This window comes from Microtus ochrogaster, chromosome 19, assembly GCF_000317375.1.
Source record: "Microtus ochrogaster isolate Prairie Vole_2 chromosome 19, MicOch1.0, whole genome shotgun sequence".
Lineage (NCBI taxonomy): Eukaryota > Metazoa > Chordata > Mammalia > Rodentia > Cricetidae > Microtus > Microtus ochrogaster.
This window is the reverse complement of record NC_022021.1, coordinates 55,871,490-55,882,924: the sequence shown is the minus strand read 5'-3', so window position 1 is coordinate 55,882,924 and position 11,435 is coordinate 55,871,490. Positions and strand designations below refer to the sequence as shown.

Genomic DNA, 11,435 nt, shown 5'->3' with positions numbered 1-11,435 from the left:
CTTTCTTTCTTTCTTTCTTTCTTTCTTTCTTTCTTTCTTTCTTTCTTTCTTTCTTTCTTTTATAAAGCCCCCAGTCACTTTGCTGTTCACAACACTGTCACTATTAATCAGGCCCCTTTCTATTGCACCATTCCACAGATAGCAAGCATAACTGTCTTTTCATTTACTCAGGGACCATCTACCCCACCCCCCGACACACACACATGCACATACACTTTTATGTTTGTCAGACTTGACGGAGTGAAGTCTTTGTCTTTAGTTTCCTCTGAATTCTCAAACTCTCCGACTTGCCAGTTAACAAAGTGACAGGCATTTCTTAGACAGTTGGACTTGTGTGAGGCTTCTCATGAAATACAGTGCTATGTGTTGAAGTCCTAAAACTTCAGTTTTAACTGAGTGACAGTGTGTTGTTGACACACGCTAATTCAAGCACTCCTTCTTTCCAGGGAATGACCATGAAGGCAAAGGGAGGGGTCGCTTGCTCTGACAGTGGTAGTTAAAGCACTTTCACCGACCATGGTGAAAGAAGTCAGTTTGCAATGTTATCTCAAACACAGAGACAGAGTTTTTGCTCTGGTGATAAAAGAGTAATATAGCATTGGAAATTGAAGAAATTTTATAAAAATATAGGTCAGCTTGAGTTGGGAAAATGAAAGTAAGGATGGTGATTCTCCCCATGAAACCAAGTTCATAGAAGTTTCTGTGAGTCCCTCAGGACAGAAGAACCCTTTTTGAAACCATGCATACATCATTATAGGACAGTACAAAACCTTTAGAATCTCAATAGTGAGACTCAAAGATGTTCTTGTCGTCACAAGTTATCTTTTTCTGTTCATCTCTGGTAGTAACCATTGATTTTCCACATCCCATGTGAATTTACCGTGAATAAATAAGCCATATGTGATGGTTAATTTTACGTGTCAATTTGAATGGATCAATGGATGTCCATGTATTTAGTTGTAATACTCTGTTCTGTGTCTGTCTGGGTGTTTTGCATGAAATTACCACTTGAATTGATAGTTTGGGTGTATTGCTTTGCCCATCCTATAGCAGACCAGTTCAGAAGACCTGAATATAACAGTCAGGATTCTTCTGGTTGGCTTGTGGAGCTCTTAGCCCACCTTTGGCCTTAAATGAAGCTTCAACTTTGCCTTGGGTATCAAGTCTGTCTATATTATATTGGAACTTATACATATGACATCTTCTGGGTCTCTAGCTTGTCAAACAGATCTTGAACTTCTAATTCTCCCTGACTGTATGGACAAATTCCTTATAATAAATCTCTTCCTATGTATCATGTAGGGTCTACAATGGGAAGTCCTACTAGGCCTGAGAATAAAAAAGTTAAAAAAATAGTATCTCATCTACCTCAATTGATTTCAAATTCTACTCTAGAACTTCAGAGGAAGAGTAGCCATAATTTATAAAAAAAATATTTGTAGTCAAAAAACCTGTTTTCAAGTAGAAAAACATCTTTTTCTCTTTTACAATTTAATTTAGTTTTCCTTATATTTTTCCCCTCCCCACCCCCAGAAGGTACTGGCAGGAAGAACTCTTCAGGATTGCTGACAGTAAGGCAGTTGGTGCTGACAGAGCCACTGCAAGCAGGCACTGAAGACCAAGAGTGGGTTCTGGAGGGAGCCAGAGGAAGTACAATCAGAGCTTGAGGGCATGTGTAATGTCTTGAGGCTGCTGCGTTGGAAGCAAGGTCATCTACACGGTTCTCAGGTTTAAATTGCTTTCCCGTGAACCTCTGCCATCACTTTCACCTTCAAAGCCAGTGCTTGTATTTCTAAGAAAATGTACACCTTCATCTTTCCTATTAAAACTGATGTAATTGATCATTACAGAAGTGAACAGTACCAAGGGCTTTACTACAAACTGAATCAGTGTACCAAAGATTATCATTATTGATGTTCAAGGGACAGTTTCAATAGGAAACAGTTTACAGAGGTCTGAGCCAGTTATAGTAGAGCTCTTGTATGAGCCTCTTTCCCTAAAGAGAGATGGAGATAATTTTCAGCTCTCTGTCTGCCTTGTTCATGTCATGCTTTCTCACGCTAATAACTGATAAAAACATAAATCCTGAAATCATGTAACTGGAAAACTCCACTAGAACCCCAGCAGCCCCCAGGGAAGCAAGGGCAAGCAGTGGCTACCCAGGGCCTTCCCATCTTATGATCAACATAACATGTTTTCATCTGGATGCTAGCACTAAGTGGTAGGTAGGATAATACCTTGTGGATAAATAACACTCTTATGCCCAATATTTGATGGACTATGACAATCTTGGGCTAACTACTTAGCATATTTAACCTTCTAGGCTGGTCCTAAAAAAATGTCAATTCTTGCACATACCTAACTTCCCTATCATTCACTATTCTATGACTTTTGAATATACTTTCTGTAATTCCAGGTGAGCTAAGAGGAGCCAGAGGCCTCACTGTGACACTGTGTGAAGCCAGAGCCTATTTCCTCTATTCTGTGACCTAGCATTTTCCTTCTAGAACAAATGAACAAAACGATACACTGACGATATCGGGGCCCTTCCCTTCACCTCAGTCAATGATGGCAATGAACTCAGAGTTCCTACATCTTTGTCCATGTGGTCCTCTCTATTTTACTTCATTTCAATCCTTACAATGCATCCCACAACACTTTTAGATTAGGTGACATACACTCTAGAAAGAGCCTCAGGTGGCCAGCAAGTAAACTCGAGTTTTCCTCAGTCCTGACACTAACTAGTTATCTGAGGCTGATGAAACCACTTATTCTTTGCTCCATATATTCTCATCTGTAAAATGGAACCTGGATGAGCACCGATTTTCTAGACTATACTAGTTTCTTATGAGTCGCCTGCCACTAGTTGACAGCTAACGATAACTACCATTGATATAAACCCATTAAACCAAAGTTGCTAAGCAATCAGCATGAGAAAAATTAACCCTGGCTATGGATTTTTTTAAAAAATTGGTTTCTAGAAGCTCTGGCAATTCCAGGCTCCTGAGGAAGACGAGGAGACAATGCCTAAAGATGATCGCGATGAAAGTAAATTGTATTATCAGACTATCTGGTGGCACCTGGCAGCATTCCGTAGCCAGGCAGCCTACTAGCACAGGGCTTGTGGAAAGCACAGTAGTTTTTGTTACTGGACAGAATAATAGATAAACAAAAAAACACTCTGTTATCTCTTAGTAGTCAAGGAATGAATGGATGAGTATCTGAATGGATGCAATAATTTATGCAACACCATAGTCATCTGGGATTTATTTTCACTGTGGGCCACCATTGTTTATTAATACACAGAAATGATTAACACAGAAACGCCAAGTCCTACTTATATGCCCATACTGAAAGTATCTTTTCATTGGTCATAAAGACATACCCAAGAGATTAACATGATTTAGATGTAAAATTTGGCTTAATTTTCTTTTAATATGCATTTTTACCAATGACGTTTGACACCCTAACCTCTCTTCCCGGGAACAAGGCTTGGGATCAAGGCTTCTATCTTGGGTCAGCTGTATGGGAATTTGTGCTCACAGTGCTCCTTTATGCAATCATATCACAGGATGGTTTTCCTGGAAGAAATCTCTGGCTTGAAAATCCAAGAGGGTAGAGTTTTGAAATGCTTTCCAGCCACAGAAGATCAGAGCCAACACTTTCAGGGAGTGACAAGCCCGCTCCTGTCAAAATGCTTCACAAAGAGGCAGGATGCAGGAGCGCCCTGAGCATTCACAGCCCCCTGATGTCAACTTAGATCAAATTCAGATAACTGCTATGCCAGCTGCTCGATTCTCCTGGGTTCCGGGAAAATCCAATTCAGTATGAAATGAGGTTGCCATCTAAATACCATCAAAGCTACTTTGAAACATCGGCAGAAGGGTTTAAGCCTTTTGTGAATGCCTTCCACCAGCCCACAATAGGCAGCCTGTAGAGAACCATCAATTCTTTCTGATTCCTTTCTATTTTGATCACTGGTGTGATATAAAATTCTGTTTCCGTGCTCTAGAGTATGATATGCGCTGAAAGACACTGTGTGTTCTGTTAAAAATGTAGGTGATATAGGCCCTGAACGTGATTTGCTTGCTGATTTAATAAGGCATATACCACCCTCCAGCATTTGAAAGCAGTGTTGCCTAGGAAACCATAGGGTTTGACTTGGTTCTCCCAGACTTCCCACCTTTCATCCTCACCTTCCCTGGCCTTTCCCCATCCTCTATTTGACTATCTGATATCATGATAGACTTTCTATGTTGTTCTTCAGAGGCAGAAAGAGACTGTCATAGTCTAAAATACATATACCGCTAATTGTTTCTCTTCTAACGCTTGCAAACTTTTTTACCACGGACACCATTAATGTCTTCCTGTTCCATCTTACATTATGTTTCACAAGTTAATAAAATTAGCTCACATTAATAAAACACACCCATGTTCCCTACTGCACAACACACACATGCTTTTCCTGTTAATTTTTACAATATCTATATGAAGCAGATAGTATTACCACTACTTTATACACAAAGATATATAGACCTATGGCTACAGAATGAATTTCCCCGTGTCACATAGCTTATGGGTGTTGCAGTTGAGGTTAACCAGATGGCCAGATTAAAGTGTGCACATTCTTGAAACTGACAGGTATGTATGGACCTCCTGTCCTAACTCACTTCCCTGTCACTGTGATATTCAACATGACCCAAGGCAACTTGGGGAGTTAAGGGTTTGTTTCATCTAACACTTCACGGCCTGAACTGAAGCAAAAACTACAGAGGCATGCTTGTTGGCCTGCTTTCTCCTGCAACCCAGGACCACCTGCTCAGGGATGGCACCACCCACAGTAGGCGGGGCCTCCTCCCATCATCGTCATCATTAATCAAGACAATGACCTGCAGATAAGCCCACAGGCAATGCCGATGGAGGCATTTCTTTATTTGATGCTCCCTCTTCCCAGGTGACGTTAGTCTACACCAAGTTGACAAAACCTAACCGGCATACAGTCCAAGGAGGAATGACAATGCCATCAGGGAAAGCGGTGGAAATCTACAATGTATAAAGAATCCAATTCCCTAGTGACCAGTCTAAAACTACTGACTATGAATCAGTGCTGCCGCACGTTTGTAGAAATACAAAGAAAATACTTCATCTGTGCATCAAGAACTTAACTTCGAAAAGATGATTCTGTTTTGCAAAAATATATAATAAGCCCTCTTGTTCGTTTCCAGCCAAGACTGTCTAATTCCAGACTGTTTTTAGAGAAAGGAAAATAATGAGGCACCGTTTTATGAAATCTGGAGATCATGTTTTTAGTATCTGTGACCTGAATATGAGTGAATAAAATCTCATTCAGGTGGGAATGAAGGCAGAAGATGGCCTTTGTGAGCAAGGCTTCTGCCTTTGAAGGGTTTCAGCTGGCAAAAGGAAATGGGGCTGGGAGTTTCAAGCTTATGCAATGCTAAGTACAAAGTAAAAGAAATATGAAAATCAACAGTTGTGTGACGTTTTTATTTAGGCTCAGGCAGGCAATCACTAAGGGAAAAAAATGAGGCTTGAACACACGAATTTTTGAGGGACTAAGCCCAAAGCCACCTACCATCCCACGCATACACATAAAGGATACGTAAGACTTTAGACAACTGCTCATTTGGGGTTCCGTATGGGAAATATGAGGCCATTGTTGGAACCTTTTTCATTTTGACATTTTCACATGTATATCACATATATGTCATATTTTGCTTATTTTGTTGTTCCTTCATGTATAAACTTGTTGTTTTGTGTAATTACACTGCTCATAAAGAGTTTCAAATACTTTATAAGGGTATGTGGGGTTAATAAGAAATAGTCAGGATTCCTGAGAGCCCACAGGCCACTCTAGTCAGGACGCATGTAGGCTGTGCCATCAGCTCATTGAAAACAAATCTTCTGGTCTTATGCCCAGCTCTGTAGCAGACCACCTGCTGCAGCCTCCCTTCCCCCAAGCCCATCTCTAGTGGATCAAACAGATGATCCCTTCTAACCTTTCCCCCACACTCATTGCTTTAGCCCACTCCTTCAACTCCAGCAGATATTCCCTAGGAACCTCAACACAGGACAAGATGCAGTAAACCCGAGAGTAAGTGGGGAATAGCCTTAAACTAATCAGCACAGGAAAAGACATTCTGAACAGAACATTGTAGGCACAGGCACTAAGATCAACAACAAACAAATGGGACCGCATGAAACTGAGAAGCTTCTTCATGGCAACGGACACTATCAGATAAAGTGGCAGCTTACACAACATGGAAATATTTTTACTAGCTGCACATCCAATAGAGGATTAATATCCAATATATATATATGTGTGTGTGTGTATATAACATATACACACACACACACATATATATATATAGCATCGGAGAAACTAAATATCAATAACACAAATAACTCAACTAAAAATGGGGATAGATCTAAGCAGAGATTTCTCAAAAGAGGAAACTCAAATGGCTGAAAAACATTTAAAGAAATGTTCGATATCCTTAGCTATAAATGAAACTAATATCAATCCCCAAACAACCCATGCTGTTGCCAAGACTATAGGTTTGCTCTCTACAATATGACATACAGGCCCCGTTGCTAAAGACATCTTCACAATTTACTGAAGATGGAGAAGTTGGACCAGTGCCTACACAGAGACTTGGGGGGTTTTTTTGTTTGTTTTGTTTTGTTTTTTGTTTGTTTTTTGTTTTTGTTTTTGGTGTAGGAAGGTACTCTGCATGCTACTAAAAAAAAAAAAGATAAACACCAACCCAAACACAAACCCTCTGATCTACAATAGTATTCTGCCTACAGTATATGTTAGGGCAATGGTGGCACCAACCTTGAGGGAGTAACCAAACAATCTTATTTGACTTAAGGCCCACTCTGTGAGATGGAATCTATAAACAACACTTCTTGGGTGACCAAGAGCCAGACACTAGATAGCTGAAGGACCTAGGGTAAAACCAAATACCACTTGTTGGGACCATTTGGAGTCCTGGCCTCCAGCTACTCTTCCCTGCTAGAGAGCTTTACTTTCCTTCGGATCTGAGTTACTGAAAGCTGTGTCAAAGTTGTTTACCAGCTCTGCTTCACAAGCACGTGTTGCCTTGGCCTAGAGGATCAGGGGATAAGGTTTTCACCTGTTGGCCCATTTGACTGTTGGGTATATAAGCCTCCAGGGTGCTATTGAATAAAGCGCTTCTTACCAGTGACTAGAGGTCCCTGTCTGTGCTGTCTCTGTCTCTGTGTGAGTCTTTGTGTGTTTCAACCTCCAGCCCCTTTCCCGAAGCTTGTGAACTGTATGCTAGTGCACAGAGCTCAGACAGGCATTGTACGTGGCACCACTGGTGTAAAAAATAATGTAGCAACAAAATGACTCCTGATGACACTCTGCTACACTCATAGGAGAAACTCCTTCTTATAGCAGATGAGACCAAAACCAGAGACCCACAGCTAGATAATATGCAGAATGAGACCTTTGAACACATGGCCTGAGAAGTGATGTCTTCATAGAATCCCTTCCCTCAGCAAGGAACCCAATGGAAAAGGAGGTAGAAAGAGAGGGCAGGAGGCAGAGGGGAGGGAGGAAACCAAGAAAACAAGGCCTCTAAATCAGCATAATCAAAGTTCATATGAACTCACAGACCCAGAAGCAACATGCATAGGGCCGGCATGAGTCTGCACCAAGTCTTCTGTGTGTATATTATGGCTTCCAGTTTAGTGTTCTTACAGTTCTCCCGATAAACGAAGTGTGTCTCTGATTCTTGTGATTTTTCTTGGTCTCTTCCCCTTCCATTGTTGTTGTTTTTTTGTTTTTGTTTTCTTTTTGTTTTAGTTCAGTTCTAATAAGATAGATTTGTTTTATCTTGTATTTTATTTTTTTGCATTGTATTATTATCCCTTAGAAGTCTGCTGGTTTATAATGACAGTCAGAAAGGAGTGGATTTGGATGGGAGGGTGGTGGGGACGCCAGGAGGAGTAGGAGGAGGGGAACCCATAATCAGGAAATATTATGTAAGAAAGAAATTTATTTCGATGAGAGGGAAAATTAAATATAAGAAGAAATCAGGGAGAAGTAGCATCCACAATGAGGCTAGTACCCACAGATACAGCCCTGGCTATGGCCACAACTCCACACTTGACTGTAACTACTGCTCAAGTGAAAAACTCTATAGTCGCACAGAACAAGAAAAGAAACAATCATCCCCCTCTCTCTCCCCCTCCGGCAGAGCAAGGATCAGCTGGGGTCCCATATGTCACAATGGGAATTTCCTTCTCACTCTGCCCTATGTTAGGGGATGTAGCACAGGAACTTGTAGGGTCTGCCAAGACTGTGGCAAGAATATCCAAGATACCTCTGCCCCTCCATTGTTTCCCTGTCCTCTTCATTCTTTGGATACCAGACACACTTGATACATGCACAGGATCCCATTCCCCACCCCACCCTGTGAGAAGGATTCTGGAGGTCACTGTAGGTTTGGCCTCTGGGTGCTCTCTCATTTTCTCAGCGTTCACTTAGGTTGTCTTTTACCAGTGGACAGACATCTTAGATAGTTATCTGCCCTGATATCAGCAAGAGAAAAAAAATTAACAGTTGATGTAAAGTAAAATGCAATGGACTTAAAAGAGCTATCATTGTTAGGCCTGTGGCCATGCTTTAATTTGCTGTTTTTCATCTCACATTTTTACGCTTTATTAGTTTCATATAATTAGAGCTGACACACGCAGAGGGAAACAGCGAGATGCGCATCCTGAAAGATTTGAAATACAATTATTTAGTGTTTCATAAATGAGTTCAAAGTAGACAGGATGCGTAAGCACGCATTTGAAATAGCATTGATGGGGATGTTTCTTTACTGTCCGCCGTGAATGTGCGTGGGTTTAAATAAATCTGGCAGCAACAGCCTCAGAACATACGCTTCACAGTCACTTAATCCAAGGCCTTCCTTCATAAGAATATCTTGAGCTGCACTCTACAAAGTGATAAGCATTTAAATAAAACATAGCCATCCAGAGCTATCTTTTTGGTAGGGGTCCCCTCAGAGAGCTTTCAGAGTAAAAGTAGAACGCTGTGTGCTTTCAGGGAAGCCTTTGGGCGCAATGGCTGTTAAAGGCATAGCCACGATGAAATGCCGGGGGATGTGAGAACTTTAGCTGGTAAGCAAAATTTGAGGATGAGTGGGAGAAAGACAAGTCAGAAAATACCTGTGTTTCCTAAAGGAGATTAGCCTTTTTTAAAAAAAAAAAAAGAAAATGCAAATATCTGTGGCACATGAACTTTGAACTATTTCCTGTGCAAGTCAATTTTCTTTCAATCGCAATGAAAACAGTGGTTCCAATCCCCGTGTGATTGCACCCTGCTGCATCCTCTGCATGACGTGGGTGTGCTCTTCGGTTATTTGCAAATGCAGGAACCTCTATAATGCATTCATTTACCATACTCTTAATATACCAGAGTTATCATGAAGTTAAACACAATTTGACTTGATAAATGAAATTCCTTACTGGTCAGGCATGTATCTAGAAAGAGCCACATTGCAAAGCTGAAAATTCATGCCTTAGAGAACTACACTTGGAGGCCACAAAGTTTTCTGTAAGACTCTGAGATCCCGGCTCTTTTAACGAAAGAAGATGTATTCCCCGCCCCCCCCCACACCCCCAGTGTTTCTTTTTCTTTCCTTATTGCTTCAATACTCTGTATATTTGCACACATGTGATGTGAACTCTTCAGCAGTGTGGAGAAATTCTTATTCATTTCTTTGTGCCCACAGAAAAGAAGAATTTATATGATTCATAATGAGAAGGAAGATGGGAAATGAACGAATTGTTTCAAAGCTGACTCTCAAGAGAAAGTTGACAATATCATGCAATGTTCCCTTTTTTCCCCTTACTTCTCAAATTTTAATAACCTACCAGTTTTTTAAGGAACATGTCCTCCCCCCCCACATGGTTGTTTCCTCTCTTCCATAATAATGAGAATAGTTTTCAAAGACTTCAACTTTTCAGAAGTATGTGTTTAATAAAATTTCTGATATTTCTCCAGAGAAAATGAAATTACAATAACAGCATTGCCTTAATAAAATAACAATAGCACTTACATTGGTTATAACCACAGCACAGTGGGAAGTTATTTCTCAGACACCTACCGACCTGTACTCTTTCTTAGATATTGATAAAAATGAGATATCCTTACCATAGATATTTTCCTTTTTTTTTTCAAGCAAATGTAAAGTTAATACACTAAGTGAATTTCCATACACTAAATAATGTCTAAATAACAAATGTTAATTTTTAAGAATACACTGTCTTGATACACAGGCGTGCGTGTGCATGCATGCGTGCGCTTGATTTGTCCAGGTAATTAGAACAAATCAATATTCTCTAGCTCCTTTATGTCAATCACGCAGCCAGAGGGTTTTATGAACATCCTCTTTGTTCTTTATGGGAAATTGCAAGGCCCACTTTTCAGATGGCTCTGGGAAGGTAAATACCACATGTAGGAACCAGCCAATTAAAAACAGTTCTGAGTTTAAAAATAACCCTACCCAGATGACACCTGCTCATGCAGAGAGTTTAAACCATTTAAGAATGCAAGCTTTGCTTATGTGCTACAGCAGACTTGTGTCTTTTCTCATTCATGTATACCTTTGTTATTTCTGTGTTCTAATGACTAGTAACACGAAACTAAAGTAAATTAAACTATTACAAATAAGATATCTTGTTCTCATCTGGGCACATAAAATAATTAAGCAAATAGGAACTTAGTATTTTATTATTATGTGTCAGAATAATTGGCAAATAATGTGCCCTTGAACATAAAGAGCTCACTCCCCTGCTGTATGTAGATGATGACATCGCAAGACTCTCGGGTCTGTGACGTCATCAGGGAACAACCCAAAAGCTGCATAATGAGGAATGACTCTTGGCTCTGCTTACAGACTCCAGGACGTGGGTCAAGGTCCTCTCTTTCTGACCTTACTTTTCTCTCAACTCAAACTTGTAGGGGTATTTCAATGGACGTATATATCCCATTCATTATTTTTTAATTATGTGAAGCAAATTTAACATTTGAGATGTTAGCATTATTTGAGCTTAGGAGTAATGTGTATAAATGAGATTTTCACATTGTTTTCTTCCCTTCTATGTGTGTTGAAAATGTGTTATCAGCCTTTAAAAAAAACCACGAGTAAGTAAACAATATGAAGATCTCTAAGGTCCCCTAGGAGGACGACATGGCTGTCTAAATTAGATATTATGTTATATAAAAACTGACTATCACACAAGGAGATATCATACACTGAAAAATCCTAGGAAATATTTTCTTTATTCTTATTTTAAAATGTGATTGATACCTAGGTTCTGGAACAATAAAGTATATTTCTTAGTTTCTGTTGAGAAAGATGCTATAAAAATTTACT

General features: G+C 40.0%; 1 protein-coding gene across 3 annotated transcripts in view; it reads right to left on the bottom strand.

Annotated features, from left to right (window-relative positions):
* Positions 1–11,435, bottom strand: part of Pde4d (phosphodiesterase 4D) — an 851,276-nt gene that overhangs the window by 430,186 nt on the left and 409,655 nt on the right. The window lies entirely within an intron of this gene.